The sequence below is a fragment of the Coregonus lavaretus genome (assembly GCF_964263955.1).
Source record: "Coregonus lavaretus genome assembly, chromosome: 36".
Lineage (NCBI taxonomy): Eukaryota > Metazoa > Chordata > Actinopteri > Salmoniformes > Salmonidae > Coregonus > Coregonus lavaretus.
The window spans coordinates 25,454,995-25,478,908 of NC_140023.1; positions in this window are offsets into that span (position 1 = coordinate 25,454,995).

Below are 23,914 nucleotides of genomic sequence, written 5' to 3' on the forward strand. Positions count from 1 at the left end.
GATGGTTTGGAATTGCGCAATACTCAGCAGCAGTGTGCTAGATTGCCCAATTCAGAGATGCTGCTGTCTCTCCCGTCAAGCCTGATTCATTTAACGGACGGACAGACAGATTGTATTGTGAGGCTATTACACAGCTTTCCATGTCTTTTTAATGATGTTCCTACACGCACAAATGTGTTAGAACATGACATTAATGTTGGAAATGCTGCACATATCAAGCAACATGCTTATCATGTCAACGTCTCTAAAAGAAAGATAATGAGGGATGAGGTCGGTTATTTGCTGGAGAATAACCTATCTATGCCAAGTTCAAGTCCTTGGAGTTCTCCGTGCATTCTGGTTCCCAAATCTGATGGGACGTCCAGGTTATGTACGGACTATCAAAAGGTAAATTCTGTCACAGTGCCCGACTCGTTCCCGTTACCCAGACTGGATGACTTTATTGACACTGTGGGTGCTGCTACTTATGTAACCAAACTAGATATTCTAAAAGGTTACTGGCAGGTGCCGTTAACCTCACGTGCCTCTGACGTCTATGCCTTTGTGACCCCAGACAACTTCCTACAATATGCTGTCATGGCATTTGGGATGCGGAACGCACCAGCCACTTTCCAACGCCTGGTAAACACAGTATTGGCTGGAGTTCCTAATTGTAGTGCCTACCTTGATGATCTGGTAATTTATTCAACTGAGTGGTCCGATCATATTAACACTCTAAGGGTAGTGTGTGAACGTCTAGCAGCCACTTCTCTAACCCTGAACTTAGCAAAGTGCAAGTTTGGGAAGGCCACTGTTACTTATCTCAGCAAACAGGTCGGCCATGGTCAGGTGCGCCCTGTTGATGCCAAGGCCTCGGCTATAACTGCATTTCCCGCACCTACCACCAGAAGAGAGCTACGCCGTTTTTTAGGGATGTTTGGCTACTACCGTAGTTTCTGTAAAAAGTGATCTGCGGTAGTTGCTCCATTAACGAATTTGCTCAGTCCTGCGAGAAAATGTGTATGGTCTGCGGATTGTCATTCTGCTTTCAACACTACGAAAGCACTCTTATGTAGTACCCCTGTTCTTGCTGCTCCAGATTTTGAACGGCCGTTTAAACTTGAGGTAGATGCTAGTGCCAGAGGTGCTGGTGCTGTTCTACTGCAGCCGGACCAGAGTGGAGTGGACCATCCTGTCTGTTATTTTTTGCCGAAATTTAACAAATGTCAAACTAACTATTCAACCACTGAACAAGAAGCTCTGGCTTTGTTGTTAGCTCCACAGTACTTTGAAGTCTATGTTGGTTCCAGTGCACTACCAGTGATAGTGTATACTGACCATAACCCCTTAGTTTTTCTCCACCGTATGTACAACCAGAACCAACGCCTTATGCGTTGGGCACTTGTTGTGCAAAATTATAATTTGGAGATCCACCATAAAAAGGTTTCGGATAATGTGATGGCAGATGCTTTGTCTCGTGTTTAGACATTATTTTCTATCCCATGAGGATGTATTTTGCTCTTTGAATTTGTTTTGTGTGTTGTGATAGTACTTGAGTCGCAAACCATTGTGGTTTGCTGTTTTGAGGGTGGGAGTGTTACGGATACAGGTATCCTGTATGTGTATTTGTGTTTTTTTCCTCTCCTTCTGCCCTAATCACAGGTGTCCTTTGTGTTCCTGATTGGAGGTCGTTGGTGTGTCCCACCTGTCAGTCATCAGTTCATCTGCTGATTGCTGAGGTGAACCAATCAGTGGCCACTTCTCCTGATTGCACCACCTGTTTCTGGTTTTCATACCTAATCACATCACACAACCTCTTGCTTTAAAAGCCAGTCAGTTGTGTTTTCTGACAGAGACTCTTTTTGTTTGTGAGTATGGATACTGTGGTGTCTTGTTTTTTGTGTACTCACTCATTTGCTGTTTACTCCATATGGTAGCTACTTGTCACTTTATTTTACTGTATATATAGCCTCCCTACTGTCACTTTATTTTACTTCTGCTCTTTTTTTCTCAACACTTTTTTGTTGTTGTTTTATTCTTACTTTTTTGTTTAAAATAAATGCACTGTTGGTTAAGGGCTGTAAGTAAGCATTTCACTGTAATGTCTGCACCTGTTGTATTCGGCGCATGTGACCAATAAAATTTGATTTGATTTGATGTTGTTTGTGTGTTCCTGGGAAAAGGGGATTTTTAGCAAGTCGCCCTTGGGCATACACTACCCGTAGGAAAACTTTGTCTAAAAACACTAGTTAGACCTGAGCGGACCACCCACTGTATTTTTGTATGGTTAGCAGTAGCTTAGCGGTTCTTGAGGCAGGCAAGATCAGTATAGTTTTTTTTGTTGACTTTAATGTTGAATTCCTTGGGTCCTGCTCAGCCCCTTTTCCCCAAGCCTTTATCGTGTGTTTATAATAAACATTTTTGTGTTTGACGGAAGCTTTTTGGTGGTCAGTGTATTTTTTGTTCTCACTGTTCCTTGACGGGACTTTTTTCCATCCACCCTAGACTTTTAAAGCCACGGGGTTCGTGACAGGGACCCAGCACCTCTCCTCAAGGCAATAACCCTCCCAGTCAACCAGGTACTGGAATCCCCCGCCCCTAGGTCGAACCTTCAGGAGACGCCTCACCGTGTACGCCGGTTGGCCGTAGATAAGACGGGGGAGAGGGGTGGACCTGGAAAAAGGAGACAAAGGGCTGTTGGACATGGTTTGATCCTAGACACATGAAAAGTGGGATGTAAACGGAGGGTACGGAGCAACAGAAGACAAACAGCAGAGGTGCTAATGATCTTGGAAATGGGGAATGGGCCAATAAACCGGGAGGAAAGTTTGCGGGACTCCACCCAGAGGGGCAGATCTCGGGTGGACAGCCATACCTTCTGCCCGAGACGATACCGGGGAGCCGGGATCCGGTGGCGGTCCGCTTGTCGTCGATACCTGCAGGTGGTCTTTAGAAGAGCCCATCGGGCTCTCCTCCAGGTACGACGACAGCGGTGGACAAACATCTGGGCCGACATTATGCCGACCTCTTGCTTGGGGAAGAGCGGGGGCCGATAACCCAGGGAACACTTAAAGGGCGAAAGACCCGTGGCAGAGCAGGGAAGGGGGTTGCGGGCGAATTCAACCCACACTAGTTGCTGGCTCCAGGTGGTGGGGTTGGCGGAGAGCAGGCAGCGCAGAGTCATCTCCAGGTCTTGGTTAGCTCGCTCCGACTGGTCATTGTACGGCTTTGGAAAACCAGTCCACAACTGTCAGGATGGCGGTGTTGCTATCAGACAGGGGAAGACCCTGTCCAGGGATATGTGAGACCAGGGACTGTGAGGAACAGGCAGAGGTTGGAGGAGACCAGCCGGAGCTTGCAGAGGAGTCTTGTACTGCGCACAGATCGTGCAGGCGGAGATGAACGCGGAGACGTCAGGAACCATGGTAAGCCCCCAAAAGCGTTGTTGCACAAAGGCCAGGGTCCAACGGGAGCCCGGTTGGCAGGCAAGCCTGGAGGAGTGGGCCCACTCCAGGACTGAGGAGCAGACAGCATCAGGAAAAGGGTTCGGCTGGGTACGCTGCGTCTCCCGGACCTACTTTCCTACTCCCCAACTGAGTGCCGTTGCCAAGCACGAGGTGGGAAAGATGGTCTAGGATTCCGGGGGTGTAGCTGTGGGACTATAGAGGTGTGACAGCGCATCTGGCTTGACATTCTTGGATCCTGTCAGTATGAGAGGGAGAAGTTGAACCGGGTGAAAAGCAGGGCCCACCTAGCTTGCCTGGAATTGAGACGCTTGGCGGTGCAGAGATATTCCAAGTTATTGTGGTCTGTCCACACAATGAACGGATGTTCCGCCCCCTCCAGCCAGTGCCTCCACTCCTCCAATATCCATCTTCACCGCTAGATGCTCACGATTCCCCACATCATAATTCCTCTCCGTGGTGTCGAGGCGATGGGAGAAGAAGGTGCAGGGATGTAACATGAGGTCCAGGGCCGAACGCTGGGACAGGACCGCCCCCACTCCGACATCCGAAGCATCGGCCTCCACCACGAAATGGCGGGACGGGTCAGGATGAACCAAGATGGGAGCAGTGGTGAAATGGTGTTTGAGGTCCCGGAACGCCCGGTCAGCAGCTGGGGACCATGTGAACGGAACCTTGGGAGAGGTGAGTGCAGACAGGGGGGAAGCCAGGGTGCTGTAAGCCCGGTCGTTGAGGCCCGGGAGTCGATGCACGGGTGCAGGGTTTTGTCTTTCTTCTCCAGAAAGAAGAACCTTGTGCCGGTGGGGGAGGCAGAAGGATGGATGAACCCGGCAGCTAGGGAGTCCTCAATGTAGGTCTCCATAGCCTTGGTCTCCGGACCCGACAGCGAGTACAGTTGTCCACGGGGCGGAGTGGTGCCTGGGAGAAGGTAGATTCTGCAGTCGTAGGGTCAGTGCAGCGGAAGTGAAGTGGCTTGCGCCTTACTGAACACCTCCCGGAGGTCCTGGTACTCCGCGGGAATGGCGGAGAGGTCCGACGCAACTTCCAAGCCCCCAGGAAGATGTCCCGGGGCAGGCTGCGCTGACTTCAGGCAATGAGTGTGGCAGAATGGGCTCCAGCCCATGATGGCACCAGTAGACCAGTCAATAAAGGGGTTTTATCACTGGAACCAAGAGAAACCCAATCCCACGGGAACCTGAGGAGACTTAATTATCAGGAATTGGATCGTCTCGCTGTGGTTCCCTGATACTCGTATGTTGATGAGGGTGGTATTGTGGGTGACCCGGCCTATAGAGTGCCCATCCAGCGCTCTAACGTCCATGGGAATGGAGAGGGGCTGAGTGGGGATGCCCAGCTCGGACGCCAGGGTAGCCCCAGAGTCGATGAGTCACCGGAGAGATTTCGACTGGTTCCCCCACAGCAAGATGGCATGAAAGGGGATGTGAGTAAGGGGAGAGGAAAAGTTATCCATTTGGCCCACCAGAGTACTCGCTCCTACCGGTGTGCCTGGTCTTTTAGTGGACAGATGGACACAAAATGACCAGTGGTCCCGCAATACAGGCAAGTCTTCGTGTAAAGCCTGTATTGCAGTTCGGCTGAAGACAGCCTAGCTCTGCCTAGTTGCATCAGCTCGGGAAGAGGTGAATCGGCAGACTTTGGAGACTTTCGGGGGAACTCGGGTAGCCTCAGGTTCTCTCGGCAACGGAGCCGTCGGGGACTTCCGGGATGCCTCGGAGGCGAGGTGGAATCTTTATTCTCCTTCCTTCATTCCCGTAGTCGACCATCGATCTGAATGGTCCTGGTGATGAGCGAGTCGAGATCCGTCGGGCTGCAAGCTCCCGGGCTGCATGCTCGTCGTTTACTTCCTCTGATTCTCTGTGCAGGAACGTGTCGAACAGCGCTTCCGGATTCCAGGCACACTCAGCTGCCAACGTGCGAAATCCACAGCATAGTCTGCCACATGGCGGGATTCTTTGCCGAAGCTGGAGTAACTTCCGGGCAGCCTCTCTCCCAGACAATGGAGCATTGAAAACCTTCTTTAACTCCTTAATGAACTCCTCCAGACTCAAATATACGGCCGACTGTTGTTCCTACACTGCCGTAGCCCCAGCAAGAGTCATCCCGGACATCAGCGTAATGAGGTACGCTATCTTTGAGCGTTCCGAGGCGAAGGAAGAGGGCTGCAGCTCGATGATGAGCGAACACTGAGCGAGAAATGCCCATCAGGTTCCCGACTCTCCAGCGAAGCATTCTGGGGGAGGTAAGCGGGGTTCTCGTGAACCCGGGGTGGCCAGGGAGGCCGCTCTGCTAATAGCCGGGTTACTGAGGGGCTGGGAGGTTACCGTCGTGGTAGGCTGCCTAACAGACAACCCGCGGAATTGCTCCAGCAATGTGTTAAACGCTCGGTCATGGAGTTCGGCCAAGGTCTGGAATCCTTCCATGAGACCATGAAGCAACTCCTCGTGCCTTCCAATGGTGGCTCCTTGGGAGGAGATGGTGTTGCGGAACTGGTCCGAGTCTGCTGGGTCAGTCAAGGCCAGTTCGAACTATCACGTTTCAGGAGAAGACCCAGATGCAGACAGTGTCGAAGAAACAAAAGCTTATTACAAAAACAGGGGGCAGGCAAACGACAGGTCAAGGGCAGGCAGAGGTCAGTAATCCAGATCAGAGTCAATAAGGTACAGAACGGCAGGCAAGCGCAGGGTCAGGGCGTGCAGAATGGTCAAAACCGGGAAAACTAGAAAACAGGAACTTGAAAAAGACAGGAGCAAGGGGGAAAATGCTGGTAGGCTTGACGAAACAAAACAAACTGGCAACAGACAAACAGAGAACACAGGTATAAATACACTGGGGATAATGGGGAAGATGGGCAACACCTGGAGTGGGGTTGAGACAACCACAAAGACAGGTGAAACAGATCAGGGTTTGACAATAATGGTGAAGCAAAAACAGGTTTTTATACATTTAAAAAATGGAAATATAACATTTACATAAGTATTCAGACCCTTTACTCAGTACTTTGTTGAAGCACATTTGGCAGCGATTACAGCCTCGAGTCTTCTTAGGTATGACGCTACAAGCTTGGCACACTTGTATTTGGGGAGTTTCTCCCATTCTTCTTTGCAGATCCTCTCAAGCTCTGTCAGGTTGGATTGGGAGCGTCGCTGCACAGCTATTTTCAGGTCTCTCCAGAGATGTTCGATCGGGTTCATGTCCGGGCTCTGGCTGGGCCAATCACGGGCATTCAGAGATGTGTCCCGAAGCCACTGCTGTGATGTCTTGGCTGTGTGCTTAGGTTCGTTGTTCTTTTGGAAGGTAAACTTTCATCCCAGTTTGAGGTCCTTAGCTCTCTGGAGCAGGTTTCATCAAGGATCTCTCTGTACTTTGCTCCGTTCATCTTTCCCTCGATCCTGACTAGTTTCCCAGTCCCTGCCGCTGACAAACATCCCAACAGCATGATGCCTCCACCACCTTGCTTCACCGTAGGGATGGTGCCAGGTTTCCTCCAGACGTGACGCTTGGCATCCAGGCCAAAGAGTTCAATCTTGGTTTCATTAGACCAGAGAAACAAGATTAGCTAACTTCGGCATGACATGCCAGCAACAAACTGACCAAATTATGAAAGACAAGCATTGTCATTTTGAATTCTGTAAAGTGAGTGTGGAAGAGGGGATTTTTTTGTTGTTGTCTATCAACAATGACAAGCCACTGGGGTCTGACAACTTGGATGGAACATTATTGAGGATAATAGCGGACGATATTGCCACTCCTATTTGCCGTATCTTCAATCTAAGCCTACTAGAAAGTGTGTGCCCTCAGGCCTGCAGGGAAGCAAATGTCATTCCGCTACCCAAGAATAGTAAAGCCCCCTTTACTGGTTCAAATAGCTGACCAATCAGCCTGTTACCAACCCTTAGTAGACTTTATGGGAAAAATGTGTGTTTGGCCAGATACAATGCTATTTTACAGTAAACAAATTGACAACAGACTTTCAGCACGCTTATAGGGAAGGACATTCAACAAGCACAGCACTTACACAAATGACTGATGATTGGCTGAGAGAAATTGGTGATAAAAAGGGGGCTGTTTTTAGACTTCAGTGCGGTTTTTGACATTATCGATCATAGTCTGCTGCTGGAAAAACGTATGTGTTACGGCTTTACAGCCCCTGCTATATTGTGGATAAAGAGTTAACTGTCTAACAGAACACAGAGGGTGTTCTTTAATGGAAGCCTCTCCAACATAATGTAGGTAGAATCAGAAATTCCCCAGGGCACCTGTCTAGGCCCCTTACTGTTTTCAGTCTTTACTAATTACATGGCACTGGCTTTGAGTAAAGCCAGTGTGTCTATGTATGCGGATGACTCAACACCATACACGTCAGCTTCTACATTGACTGAAATGACTGCAACACTTAACAAGAGCTGCAGTTAGTTTCAGAATGGGTGGCAAGGAATAAGTTAGTCCTAAATATTTCAAAAACTAAAAGTATTGTATTTGGGACAAATCATTAGCTAAATCCTAAACCTCAACTAAATCTTGTAATGAATAATGTGGAAATTGAGCAAGTTGAGGTGACTAAACTGCTTGGAGTAACCCTGGATTGTAAACTGTCATGGTCAAAACATGTTCATACAACAGCAGCTAAGATGGGGAGAAGTCTGTCCATAACAAAGCACTGTTCTGCCTTCTTTCTTTTTTTTTACCCCTTTTTATCCCGAAGTTTGTGATATCCAATTGGTAGTTACTGTCTTGTCCCATCGCTGCAATTCCCATACAGACTCGGGAGAGGCAAAGGTCGAGAGCCATGCGTCATCCGAAACATGACCCTGCCAAGCCACGCTGCTCGCTTAACCCGGAAGCCGCACGAATGTGTCGGAGGAAACACCATACAACCGAGGTCAGCTTGCAGGCGCCCTGCCCGCCACAAGGAGTCGCTAGAGTGCGATGGGACAAGGAAATCCCGGCCGGCCAAACCCTCCCCTAACCCAGATGACGTTGGGCCAATTGTGCACCGCCACATGGGTCTCCCGGTCACGGCTGGCTGTGACACAGCCTGGGATCGAACCCGGGGCTTTAGTGACCCCTCAAGCACTGCACTCGGGAGGCCTGTTCTGGCTTCATAACAACACTATCAACAAGGCAGGTCCTACTGGCCCTAGTTTTGTCGCACCTGGACTACTGTTCAGTCTTGTGGTCAGGTGCCACAAAGAGGGACTTATGAAAATTACAATTGGCTTAGAACAGGGCAACACGGCTGGCCCTATGTACACGGAGAGCCAACATTAATAATATGCATGTCAATCTCTCATGGCTCAAAGTGGAGGAGAGATTAACTACATCATTACTTGTTTTTGTAAGAAGTGTTAACAAGCTGAATGGACACCCATGCATACCCCACAAGACATGCCACCAGAGGTCTCTTCACAATCCCCAAGTCCAGAACAGACTATGGGAGACGCACAGTACCACATAGAGCCATGACTACATGGAACTCTATTCCACATCAGTTAACTTATGCAAGCAGTAGAATCAGATTTAAAAAATGGATAAAAATACACTTTATGGAACAGCAGGAACTGCGTAGACACACACACAGGTACAGACACACGCATACTCATACACATGCTAGCACACACACTCTACACACACGTATATTGTAATATTGTTGTATGGTGTTATTATACATTTTGTATTGTAGATATGTAGTGGTTTAATAATGTTATATAATATACTGTTTTATCTTTGGTTTTATGGGTGATGTAAGTGCCTTAATGTGTTTGGACCCCAGGGATAGTAGGTGCTGCCTTGGCATCCCTAACAAATACCAAAAAATAAAAATTAATATCAACATAATCAGGCCATTTGGAGCCATGGCTACAAGATACTTTACTGTGTTGTTGTAGTAGTAATGGTTGTAGGACGCTCTCTCGCAACCAGATTTGTTGCTTTCTGGAGAATGCTTTCTGAGTGGCAATCACGCATGTTGTGTTGGGATATCTCTTTTTGAAGTTTCCGGGCATGGTGGCTCGAATAGTTTCCCTTGGGAGCCATGGAACAAGTATTTCACATGTCATGTATCTGCCATCACATCTATCCAGAAGGATATGACCTTGCTTATCACACCCTGTGACACCTTGAAACGGCGGGCTAGATTGTCTAAGACAAGGTTCAGTTTGAGTTTCATCAGTGTCATTAAGATCTGGTCAACCACACTCATGGTTACTGAATCGCACTTGATAGGCTCCAAACAGGAAACCAGAGTATTGAGGGGTAGTCCTGTGTAGAGCAGTGAACCAGAGGCATCTGTCAACATGGTGGAAGCTGCTGATATCACACTGTCGTCATATTGTGATGCTGTGTCTGTGGTGGTGGTAGAGGTGGTATTCTCAGGACCATTCTTTTACATAAGAGTGGTCTGCAAAGATTGGCTCCTCCCACTGGGTCTGAGCATCGGTATGTTGATTGCCGCCATTGCCATTACAGACACATCACATGCATTCATGTTAAAATAACTTAAATTATGCAATGTCTCTTTCATTCAGTGTCTCACTCACACACTTTACAATTTCATATCGACTTTCATTTAGATAAAAAAGGGTCTCTTCACAGTCGCAAGTCCAGAACAGAGAGTCTGGGAAACGCACAGTACTATATAAAGCCATTACTACATGGAACTCTCTTCCACCTCAAGTAACTCAAGTAAGCAGTCAAATCTGATTTTTTTTTTGACAACAGATAAAACAACACCTTACGACACAACATGGAATGTGAAGAGAGACACACATATACACACACACTAACACAAACACACTCTAAAATTGAATTATTGTAATAATGTATTTCGTAAATGTGTAAATATGGAGAAATGTACATTTGTATAAGGCACAAAGTCTTGTATGATGTATTATTTTATTTATGATATATTGTTTTATTATGATTCATTGTTTTATTCCCGTTTGGACCCCAGGAAGAGGCAGCAGCTGATCCTAATAAAATACTAAATACTAATATTAAGAGACAGGCAGGCAGGCAGACACACACACACACGTTCAGGAATCAGCATCAACACGTCTTGTTTATGCATACACTAACAATAGCTATTACATAACTACAATTACCTGTTGATCCCAATTCTGCTGGACAGAATTGGTATCAATTCTACTCTTCTTCACAACGGGTCGTCGTACCCGAGGTACCGGATAGGAGTGTTCCATGGTGCGTTGCTTGTTGAGGAAGTGGAATGAGCACACATACAAATTGTTTTGTGGCTTCTGCAGATTTAAAGCCTTCAGCCATTGCCTCTTGTCGACGTCAATCACAGGAATCTTTTGAAAAGAAAACCCCTGTTGACATGAACATTGTGCCTTGGTCTGTGGCTTGTGGTCGAAACATTCCTGTCTTGACCACTCCTGTGGGGAATAGCTAGCTAGATAGCTACCGGCTAACACTTGACACAACAAAACTAATATTAACGTTATTATCACAACAGAACTACTAGCAGCTAACGTTAGCGAACTTGAATTAAATAAATATAAAATTACACTTATTCACTAACACTTATACTTTAATTTATACTCTATAAATTGCGTCCTTCAGATATTTGACTCCATAGAAATGTTTCACAAACTCTGGGAAAGTAGCTCCCGAGTGGCGCAGTGGTCTAAGGCACTGCATCACAGTGCTAGCTGTGCCACTAGAGATCCTGGTTCAAATCCAGGCTCTGCTGTAGCCGGCCGCAACCGGGAGACCAATGGGGCGGCGCACAATTGGCCCAGGGTAGGGTAGGGGAGGGAATGGCCGGCAGGGAGGTAGCTCAGTTGTTAGAGCATGGCGTTTGCAACGCCAGGGTTGTGGGTTCGATTCCCACGGGGGGCCAGTATGAAAATAAAAAAGAATAATGTATGCACTAACTGTAAGTCGCTCTGGATAAGAGCGTCTGCTAAATGACTTAAATGTAAATATGTAAAGTTAAATTTGGGCACAGCATTGGGGAAGGAAAGTGGAAGTCGAATCCATTACTTACATTGTTTGGCTGTGCCCATAGCAACGTTTGAAAATTAGGTGGATATTCAATTTTTTTGTTGGCTTCAGGAGTAGGATGAATGTGTCATACAACGGTTGCCATGGTACAGTGAGGTTGCCTAGGCAGAGAGCTGCTGTACATTTTGTAAATATTTATGGTATTTTTTCCCTACAAACTTTTAGTTTTAAGAATGTATAATTAATATAGATAATTAATATCATTAGAATTTACACAGAGTTTCAAGACTGAAGCTAGCAAGTAATTTGTTTGTTTGGCTAGCTAGCTAGCTAATGTTCTCTGACTAGCTGGCAATTGTTTTCATTCAAATGCCAGCCAGTGTCCGGAGGTTGAGGATGGAGAGAAGTGATGAGGATCGTAGGGAGCACTAAGTTACAATGCTATTCTTGAATTATTATTGAAATGTGGTGTGCTTCTGGTGCCATGTGACTGCCATAGCTTCACCCAAGTGGGTGCTTCATTTTCGTTGTAATGAAGGAGTAGCTAGCTAGCTACACTACTACAGAGTCCATGCAGTGGTTGAGCTCGAACTTGATCTTGAGTGGTGGAGTAGCCACACAGACGGCAGGGACGGCGAGACACCTTAATGACACTGTGTTGCCTGCCTGCCTGCACCCCGGACTTGCTTCAGTGACCATCTTTGATTTATTCCCCCTTTGACCACCTTCCTCCGATGACCACTCAAGCCATGAACTTTCCCAGCCCTCTCATGAGCTTCCTCTCATAAATTATGTTGTTATTGTTTTTCTAAATTGCTTGTCTTTTTTTGTTGCTTTAAATTGCTTTGAGATTCTTTATGTAATGAATAGCGCTATAAAAGTGTAATAAATTATTATTATTATGATTGTAATTATATTCTGGTTTAGGAGATTGCTAACTTAGCGGACTTCTACAAACAACTTTAACCAGCACAACAATAGTATAACGAGACTCCGCTCAGTTCAGCATTTACTTTCTTCATGTGCTTTTCTACTCGCTCAGCTTGAAAGTCAAGTTTCGAGGTTGTCTTCACTTAGTACAGTTCACCATTGGCTTCTGACTCATTCAAGTGACAACAACGCGGGCTAGTGCGAGAACTACAGTAGAGTGAGAGCTCGTGAAGCATCCACTAGAGCGAGCGGCCCCCTCTATTGGCCGAAACAAGCACAACATAACACTTCTTCTATAAATAAATGATTAGAAATTACAAAGATAACCATATATCTCACACATGCACACACACAAGGAGCACACGCGCATGCACACACACACACACACATTCCAACACGTACACGTGCAGAAGGGTGAGATAGAGTGGCAACTTCCAGAGAGAGAAAAAGAAAGAGAAAATAAGAAGAGAGAATGGTTGGGCATTGAGAGAGCAGGCTAGTCTAAGACACTGTGGCTCTGAGGTCTTTGCTCTGAAGCACAAATTAGTCTCCTGGGATAGAGCTGCCCTTTTCTCTTCCTCTCAACCTCTCCTGATCAGACCCCCAAACAGGAGGAGAGAGAGAGAGAGAGAGAGAGAGAGAGAGAGAGAGAGAGAGAGAGAGAGAGAGAGAGAGAGAGAGAGAGAGAGAGAGAGAGAGATCAAATCTGGTCCAGTGCAAAGGGAATCATCACGCCTCCAGCCAGACTCTTAACCAATCCCTGAGCTCCACCTCCATCCAATTAAGAGTGAAGTTCTCCCACATTGCTGAGCTCACAGGATTCAACCCCCTTCTCAGTCCTATAGGATTCACTGACTCACACACGAACGTACATTACGTTTGTTTTACTATCCTTGTGGGGACCAAACAATGGATTCCAATCAAAATCCTATTTTCCCTAACCCCTAAACTAACCCTTAACCTAACCTTAACCCTAATCTTAACCCCTAATTCTAATATAACCCTAATTGTAACCCTTTCCCTAAACCTAACCTAAGCCTAAAATAGCCTTTTTCCTTGTGCGGACCGGCGAAATGTCCCCACTTGTCCAAATTGTCCTTGTTTTAGTATCCTTGTGAGGACTTCTGGTCCCCACAAGGATAGTAAAACCCAATAATACACACAAATGAATTCTGTAAGGTAAATTAATTAATGGGTCCAGGGGATTCTACAATCCATATGAGGGGAAATCAATCAGTTATCTCATACTGTAAATCAATGATATTCCAGTCCAGCTATCCCTTAATTTCACATCTACAGAGGATGGGAATAGGGTAGATAGGGATACTGGATGGTGTAGGCTTGTTGTGTAGGTGAATAATGACCAAAGGCTTGGCTCAGCAGGCCTACACTATGTTATATGAGAGGCTCATATCAAAGTGGAAGCTGCTTCCAAACACAGCTTGTTTTGCCTCTGATGATATATAATAGCGTATACAGGAATGTACAAACCCACACAATATGTACAGTCAAATACGGTGACAAACAGCTTTTTCACCAGGCTTGTGGTTGACTAATAATGAATGTGTAATGTAATGTATAATGTCAAACAGGCGGAGTAATTCACCATGCAAAGGTCACACACACACACAGGCGTATACACACCCACACACACACACACACACACACATACACACACACACACACACACACACACACACACACACACACACACACACACACACACACACACACACACACACACACACACACACACACAAACACACACAAACACACACACACAAAGGTCAATAGAGCCAAAGTCGTTCCTCAGGAGATGCAGCTACACGTTGCACAGCCAATCACTCACAGCTGCTGCACTAAGGTGCGAACCTGCTCCCTGAAACCTTTTGTTCCCCCCTGTGAGGTCATATGAATGGGGCAGGCATGGCAAACCTGGAGGGAGGGTAATGTAACACTGATATATCTTTATTTAACAGGACATTAATATTGTATATCCGTGAAAGAGTAATGTTGATCTGAGCTGGTGTGTGGGGAGGTGGTGTTTGTGTGTGTGTGTGTGTATGTGTGTGTGTGTGTTTGCGTGTGTGTGTGTGCTGAGTGTGGTGGGATCAAAGGCATTAGTCATTAGTGCTTCACAAGATAACTACTGTGGAACTCTCTGCCAGAAAACAGAATATTTGCTGACGAATTCACCAATCAATTTATGATTGTTATTGCAGTTTAATTGAATGTTTTCTGAGACATTTAACTTGAAAGGGTCAAATGTAATGGAAGAAGAAGAAACTAAGAAGTTTCTCTCTCGCTCACACTCTCATGTTATTTAATCCCTTCTTCTCCCTCTCCCTCTTTTCACCCTGTCCCTCTCTCTCCCTTCACGCTCGGCCTCTCTCTCTTTCTCTTCCCTCCCTCCCGCCCCCTCTCACTCTCTCACTCGTGTTATTTCATTAGACCATCTCGGATTTTAGACAGTCTCTTGAGATTACTAAATCCAGTTGCAGAGGGAGGTGTTTAGTCCCAGGGTCCTTAGCTTAGTGATGAGCTTTGAGGGCACTATGGTGTTGAATGCTGAGCTGTAGTCAATGAATAGCATTCTCACATACGTGTTCCTTTTGTCTACGTGGGAAAGGACAGTGTGGAGTGCAATAGAGTTTGCGTCATCTGTGGATCTGTTGGGGCGGTATGCAAATTGGAGTGGGTCTAGGGTTTCTGGGATTATGTTGTTGATGTGAGCCATGACCAGCCTTTCAAAGCACTTCATGGCTACAGACGTGAGTGCTACGGGTCGGTAGTCATTTAGGCAGGTTACCTTGGTGTTCTTGGGCACAGGGACTATGTTGGTCTGCTTGAAACATGTTGGTATTACATACTCAGTCAGGGACAGGTTGAAAATGTCAGTGAAGACACTTGTCAGTTTGTCAGCGCATGCTCGGAGTACATGTCCTGGTAATCCGTCTGGCCCTGCGGCCTTGTGAATGTTGACCTGTTTAAAGGTCTTACTCACATCGGCTACGGAGAGCGTGATCACACAGTCGTCCGGAACAGCTGTTGCTCTCATGCATGCTTCAGTGTTGCTTGCCTCAAAGCGCGCATAGAAGTCATTTAGCTCGTCTGATGGGCTTGTGTCACTGGGCAGCTGGGTTCGGAGCGCAACGCTGTACGTGAATGTTGTTTTTTGTCACAAAATGGGCAGCTCCTTCTAGTACATAGGCCTGCCTACGGTGCTTTCAATGCAGATTTCTTCTGCTCAAATTCTTTGACGGAACGTATTATTCTTTGCGCTGCTGTGGGAGCAGTGTGTTGTGTAGATAATGAAGCCATATGAAGCTGTATTTTACCACGAAGCTGTATTTTACCACCAAACTCCCTTGGTTGAAATGGAACCAGAAACATTTATTTTGTTCCTCTTTCTCTTTTGGCACAAAGTCGTTTCACAAAAGAATTAACTCTACAGCTATCATTTTTAACTGCTCTAAAAAATATGCACTAGTGTTACTATAAATCCGTGAAAACAAAAGTGATGAAAGTGTAAAAGCCATTCCTTGATCTGATCTATATGCATCAAAGTAGCCTATTATGCATTGATAACCAAATATAATCTCAGCGACTGTTCAAACAATAAACCAAACAACATTGTAGCCTTACACTGAGTGTACAAAACATTAGGAACACATTCCTAATATTGAGTTGCACCCCCTTTTGCCCTCAGAATAGCCTCAATTTGTTGGGGCATGGACTACACAACCTGGTCTCATAGACTACACATAACATAGTAAATTTAAATCCATGACACTGAAATTAGTATGATATGTTATGTTTGGTATGGTAACATAAGACAGATGGTTCCTTCAGGCAAGAAAAATAATCTTATCATGGACATCTTTAGCATTTTAGATAACTTCCAACTTTTCAACTACTTACTACTTTTTAGCTTCTAACTACATAGCATGTTAGCTAACCGTAACCCTAACCTTAACCCTTTTAGCTAACCCCTCCCCTCCCCTAACCCTAACCTTAACCCTTTAACCTAACTCCTAAACTGTCACGACCCGGTGCGAGAAACAGTCACTAATAATAGTCAGAACCCAGAAGATGAGGCAGACACAGCTGTACTAGAGATGGTGGTTTATTAAAGAACAAAATCTTCAGGCAAAGAAGCTAAAACCACAATGTCCAAAAATAAAGCCAAGATGCACAAAGAGGAAAACCTCCAAAAACAAAAGAAACTCCACAAAGTGGTAAAAAACAGCAGGGAAAAACAAACCTCAAAAGACTACTCAAACAAAACACAAGAACTAAACCAGAGAACCTCTGGAAAATCCCACCAGAGAAATATCTATAAAAACAAGGCTTGGGCTGGGGCTGGGTGCTAACTTACAAACACTGAGCAAGGAACTGAGGAACACACAGGGTTTAAATACTAACAAGGGAATGACCTACAGGTGCAAACAATAATTAGAGCAAGAAAAACAAAAGGTACAAAAAGGTGCAATGGGGACATCTAGTGACCAAAACCCGAACAGTCATGGCCAAAACCTGACAGAATCCCCCTCCTAGGAACGGCTCCTGACGTTCCTACCAGCCTTCTCCGGGTGGAGGGCCCTGAACTGACGAATGAGGTCAGGGTCCAGTATGTCCTTGGCAGGAACCCAGGAGCGCTCCTCGGGACCGTAGCCTTCCCAGTCCACCAGATACTGCCAGGACCGCTGCACCCGGCGGGAATCCAGTATCCGGTGGACGGTATAAGCCGACTGGCCACCGATGACACGGGGCGGAGGGGGAGGTCTGCCTGCCCGGATAAGGGGAGAAAAAACAACAGGTTTTAATAAAGAAATGTGAAATGTTGGATTGATCTTAAGTGATCTGGGTAAGTGCAGGCGAAAAGTAACGGGATTGACTCTCCTGGCAATCTTAAAGGGACCGATGAACCTCTGGGACAGCTTGCGAGACTCCACCCGTAGTGGTAGGTTCTTAGTTGAGAGCCATACTCTCTGGCCGGGGTACAGGGTAGGACCGGGACGGCGACCTCTGTTGGCTTGTCGTTGGTACTGCTGAGAGGAACGCAGAAGATTAAGACGTGCCTTCTTCCACGTAAGCCGACAGCGTCTGATGAACCTCGAGGCTGAAGGCACTCTGACTTCTGCCTCCTGGTCCGGGAACAATAGAGGCGCATAGCCAAACTGACACTCATGCGGGGACATACCAGTGGAGGAGGAGCACAAGGTGTTGTGCGCGTACTCGGCCCAAACAATGAAGGATGACCAAGTGGACGGGTTGTTGGAAACCATGCATCTGAGGGTGGTTTCCAGCTCCTGATTCATCCTCTCAGTTTGGCCATTGGACTCCGGATGGTACCCTGAAGATAAACTGGCCGTGGCCCCTATGAGTTGGCAGAAGGCCTTCCAAAACCTTGAGGCGAACTGGGGACCTCTGTCGGAAACCATATCTTGCGGAATCCCAAAGACTCGGAACACATGGTTAATCACCAACTCAGCTGTTTCCTTGGCAGACGGTAATTTGGTCAAAGGAACAAACCTGGCCGCCTTAGAAAACCTGTCGATGATGACTAGGATCGTAGTATTACCATGGGACGGAGGAAGGCCAGTAATAAAGTCCAACGAGATATGGGACCAGGGTCGGTGGGGAATAGATAGAGGGTGAAGGAGTCCTTGAGGGCGGAGGTGAGAAGATTTGCCCTGGCAGCACACGGAACAGGCCTTGATGAAAGTGGCAACGTCTTCTTTTATGGTGGGCCACCAGAACTTACGCTGGATGAACTCCAAGGTGCGGCCTACGCCCGGGTGACAGGTGAGGCGAGAGGAGTGCCCCCACCGAAGGACTTGGGACCTTGCTGCCTTGGGAACAAACAACCGATTAGCAGGTCCTCCTCCAGGGCCCGGTTCGATGGCTTGAGCTTGTTTCACGGTATCCTCCACTTGCCACGAGATCGGAGCCACGATCTTAGCGGCCGGAAGGACAGTCATGTCAGTATCTTCTTGAATGGCAGGAGAGTAGATTCGTGACAAGGCGTCCGGTTTGAGATTCTTCGACCCGGGTCTATAGGTGAGGATAAACTGAAATCGGCTGAAGAAAAGAGACCATCGAGCTTGTCTGGCGTTCAACCGCTTCGCCTGCTGGATATACTCCAGATTCTTGTGGTCCGTAAGCACTTGAAACGGTTGAGAAGCCCCCTCGAGCCAGTGTCTCCATTCCTTCAATGCCATCTTAACCGCTAGGAGTTCACGATCCCCCACATCGTAATTCCTCTCGGCCGGGGTAAGCCGGTGAGAGAAGAAGGCGCAAGGATGAAGCTTCTTGTCTTCACCCCTCTGAGACAGGACAGCTCCAACCCCAAACTCTGATGCGTCTACCTCCACCACAAAAGGTTCATCCGCCGTTGGTAGTGTCAGGATGGGAGCAGAGAGGATGCGCTGCTTGAGTCCTTGGAAGGCCGTCTCAGCTTCTCTTCCCCACAGAAACCTTGTGTTGCCACCCTTGGTTACCGCCGAGAGAGGGGCTGCCACCGAGCTGAAGTTCTTGATGAACTTGCGGTAAAAGTTGGTGAAGCCCAGGAAACGCTGAACTTCCTTAACGGACTTGGGGGTGGGCCAATCCGCTACCGCCTCTACCTTCTTGGGGTCCATCTGGACTCGTCCGTGTTCCACTATAAATCCCAGGAATTGTACTCGAGAGGAATGGAATTCACACTTCTCCGGCTTAACGTACAAATGGCTGTCTAGGAGGCGTTTGAGCACTTGTCTGACATGCTTCGTGTGTTCTTGAAGGGAGCTCGAAAAGATGAGGATGTCATCCAAGTAAACAAACACAAAGATGTTAAGCATATCCCTAAGCACATCGTTTATGAGCGCTTGGAACACAGCCGGAGCGTTGGTCAGTCCGAAGGGCATCACCGAGTATTCGTAGTGACCAGTAGGCATGTTGAAAGCGGTCTTCCACTTGTCCCCGGGTTTGATCCGCACAAGATGGTATGCGTTCCGCAGGTCAAGCTTAGTGAAGACAACTGCTTCCTGGAGCAGCTCAAAGGCTGTGGCCATAAGAGGTAGCGGGTAGCGGTTACGGACGGTTATGGCATTGAGTTCCCGGTAGTCGATGCAAGGTCGTAATCCACCGTCTTTCTTGGCCACAAAGAAAAACCCTGCTCCCGCCGGCGAGGTAGATGGACGCATGAGGCCTGCTGTCAGAGCGTCCTTGATGTAGGTATCCATAGCAGCTCGTTCGGGAGGGGAAAGGGAAAATATCCGACCCCTGGGAGGGCAGGTCCCCGGCAACAGGTCGATGGTGCAATCGTAAGGTCTATGGGGTGGTAGTTTGGTGGCCCTCTGTTTGCTAAATACCAGTTTGAGGTCATGGTAACACTCGGGAACTCGGGACAAGTCGATGGATTCTAGAGACTCGGAAGGAGAACTCTGGGAACTCGGGAAGATACAAGTGGCTTGGCACGTAGGACCCCACTGCTTGATAGTGCCCACAGACCAGTCGATGTGAGGGTTATGGCTGTGAAGCCAGGGATAACCAAGGACGAGAGGAAACTCGGAACAGGAGATCAGATGAAAGTTCATCACTTCCTGGTGTTGGGAAACTGAAAGTCGTAAGGGGGTAGTGGCACGAGTGACAAGTCCAGATCCCAAAGGACTTCTATCCAACGTAGTAACCCTTATGGGGTCACTTAGAGGTTCAGAAGGAACGCCATTCTCCTTCGCCCAGATCCCATCCATGAAGTTACCTGCGGCTCCAGAGTCTACCAAGGCTTGAAGAGAAAACTCGTGGTCGTCCCAGGAGAGGGTAACTGGAATGAGCAGGCGGGAGTTGGATGGATGGGAGGAGGTTATGTTTCCCGTTACAGTCCTCCCAGGCCTGCACGGGAGAGTGCGTTTCCCTGGAGCCCGGGACACGTGGAGCGGAAATGGCCCGGTTTGCCGCAATATAGACAGCATCGCTCCCTCATCCGGCGGTCTCTCTCAGCCTGGGAGATGCGTCCAACCTGCATGGGTTCTGGTGGAGCCAGCGAGGATAAAGGTGGAGACTCGGAGCTGGAACCGATAGGAGCTGGGGTGAGCGGTCTATGGTTTAGTTCTCTCTCTCTCAGACGCTGGTCTATGCGTGAAGCCAACTTGATAAGGGACTCGAGGTTGTCCGGTGGTTCCCGAGTGGCCAGTTCATCTTGGATGGTGTCAGAAAGACCCTTCAAAAAACACACTGTGAGCGCCTCGTCGTTCCAGCCACTTGCTGCTGCCACAGTGCGGAACTGGATGGCATAGTCCGTCACGCTGCGCCGACCTTGGCGGAGAGTCAGGAGCTGTTTGGCTGAGTCAGGGCCGTTGGTAGGACCTTGAAACACTCGCTTGAATTCTTCAGCAAAGGTAGAGTAGCTGGCACAGCAGGGACTTTGGGCATCCCACACAGCAGTAGCCCAGGCTAGGGCCTTTTCCGACAGCAGGGTGATGATATATGCTATCTTGGACCGGTCGGTGGGAAACGACGATGGTTGCAGCTCAAAGGAGAGAGAACATTGGGTGAAAAACCCCTTACAAACACTCGGATCCCCTGAGAACCGTTGGGGAGGCGGCAGACGAGGTTCAGCCAGGGGATTAACTGCCAGGGGCCCTTGAATCGGATGAACTGGAGCAGAAGCGGTTGCCGGGGAAAGTCGATCCGAAATCTGCTTTATGGAAGTCAGCATCTCTGACAGAAGTTGAGAATGTCTAGCCATTAAGGCCTCTTGCTGAACCAGAGCAGCTTCGTGGCATTGGACAGTCCCCTCATGGTGGGACAGCATGGAAAAAAGATCCTGGGTACTGGCTGCCTCTGGGTTCATAATAGTGGCTCAGTGTTTCTGTCACGACCCGGTGCGAGAAACAGTCACTAATAATAGTCAGAACCCAGAAGATGAGGCAGACACAGCTGTACTAGAGATGGTGGTTTATTAAAGAACAAAATCTTCAGGCAAAGAAGCTAAAACCACAATGTCCAAAAATAAAGCCAAGATGCACAAAGAGGAAAACCTCCAAAAACAAAAGAAACTCCACAAAGTGGTAAAAAACAGCAGGGAAAAACAAACCTCAAAAGACTACTCAAACAAAACACAAGAACTAAACCAGAGAACCTCTGGAAAATCCCACCAGAGAAATATCTATAAAAACAAGGCTTGGGCTGGGGCTGGGTGCTAACTTACAAACACTGAGCAAGGAACTGAGGAACACACAGGGTTTAAATACTAACAAGGGAATGACCTACAGGTGCAAACAATAATTAGAGCAAGAAAAACAAAAGGTACAAAAAGGTGCAATGGGGACATCTAGTGACCAAAACCCGAACAGTCATGGCAAAAACCTGACATAAACTGAACCCTAACCTAGCCCTAACCCCTAGCCTAGCTAAAGTTAGCCAGCTAGCTAACGTTAGCTACCTAGCCGCCTATCTAGAATTCGTAACATATCATACGTTTAGCAAATTTGTAACATATTGTACGTTTTGCAAATTCGTAACATATAATATGAATTGTAATCCGTAACATTTCATACGAAATGGGAGATGGACATCCACAAATTTCAAATGTCCCGGATTTACGTAAAGAATATTACACAATGCTCTGAGACCAGGTTGGACTACAAGGTGTCGAAAGCGTTCCACAGGCATACTGGCCCATGTTGAATCCAAAGCTTCCCACAGTTATGTCAAGTTGGCTTGATGTCGTTTGGGTGGTGGATCATTCTTGATACACACGGGAAACTGAGTGTGAAAAACCCAGCAGTGTTGCAGTTCCCAGCAGTGTGCCTGGTACCTACTACCATACCCTGTTCAAAGGCACTTAAATGTTTTGTCTTGCCAATTCAACCTCTGAATGGCACACAGACACAATCCATGTCTCAATTGTGTCAAAGCTTATAAATATTTATTTAACCTGTCTCCTCCCCTTCACCTAAACTGATTGAGGTGGATTTAACTGATGACATCAATAAGGGATCATAGCTTTCACCTCGATTCATCTGTTCAGTCTATGTCATGGAAAGAGCAGGTGTTCCTAATGTTTTGTACACTCAGTGTATTAGAATCCCCACAAAACTGTATCTTGTTTAGAAGTAATAACTACATGATTCTAGGCTATTTTGAAGCAGTAAAAACAGCTTCTACCCATGTGCTTTTTCTCCATGAGCAAAAAATATGACATTCTATTTTTAGCTGATTTGGGGGTGAATACATTCTGCAGCATATCAAACTGGGATAATGTTGTAGCAGTGGAGGCTGCTGAAGAGAGGACGGCTCATAATAATGGCTGGAACAGAGCGAATGGATTGGCATCAAACACATGGAAACCATGTGTTTGATGTATTTGATACCATTCCACTAATTCCGCTCCAGCCATTACCACAAGCCCGTCCTCCCAATTAAGGTGCCACCAATCTCCTGTGTATTGTAGGTTACACTGGCAAGTATAAGAATATTTGCCAGGGCATATTATACCATTTTAACAAGGTAATGTAAAACAAAGGCCAAGGACACAGCAACACACTTATCCTTCTCAAGGTCTTCTCTTGTGAGACTAGAGGTATCTAAGGACAATAGACAGACTGCATAAATCTACTTCAGCTAAGAAGGAAAAAGTGTCTCCTTCCTCCATTTGTGTATACTATTCTTCAGCGTGCCTGTTCTTTCTGATGAGCCACGACGGATGGTGGGTTGTAATAAACTGTCACTGTACTACTGTGTTTTGTCACACATGTGCGCACACACGAACACAAAACACACACACACAAACTCTCTAAGCAGATGTCTTATGGTAAAGGCAGATGACGCTCTTCAAGGTAACATTTAATCAAATACTGTAAAGGAATCAGGATGGTGAGTATGTTTCTCGTCTACACACTCACTGTCAGATCCATTTCATTAAATCAAGTTAGTTCATCTTCTAAACAGCAGGATAGGATAGTGATCACGTTTCTGTTTAGATATAGGCATGGAATATGCGGGTGTGCATGTATTTGTGCATGTGTGCTGTGTGTAAGCAGTTACCTTCCAGGTGCCTCACAGGTGGAATCTGCGCCAGACATGATATGTAACCATGACTACCATAAACAAACACACACACACACACACTCCCAGCTCCTCTGATCTTCTGTCAAACCTGACTCAGAATTCCACAACAACACAGGGGAGCTTTTAAGTGACAACATCAAGGTGTTTCTGGGTAATATAACCAAAAATTAGGCAAAAGGGAAGGGAGATGAGACAAGAAGGAGATCAGTCAGGACTGGATGTGGTGTCGCGGCACATATATTTTCAGGTCTCTCCAGAGATGTTCGATCAGGTTCAAGTCATGGCTCTGGCTGGGCCACTCAAGGACATTTAGAGACTTGTCCCGAAGCCACTCCTGCATTGTCTTGGCTGTGTGCTTAGGGTCGTTGTCCTGTTGGAAGGTGAACCTTCACCCGAGTCTGAGGTCCTGAGCGCTCTGGAGCAGGTTTTCATCAAGGATCTCTCTGTACTTTGATCTGTTCATATTTCCCTCGATTCTGACTAGTCTCCCAGTCCCTGCCGCT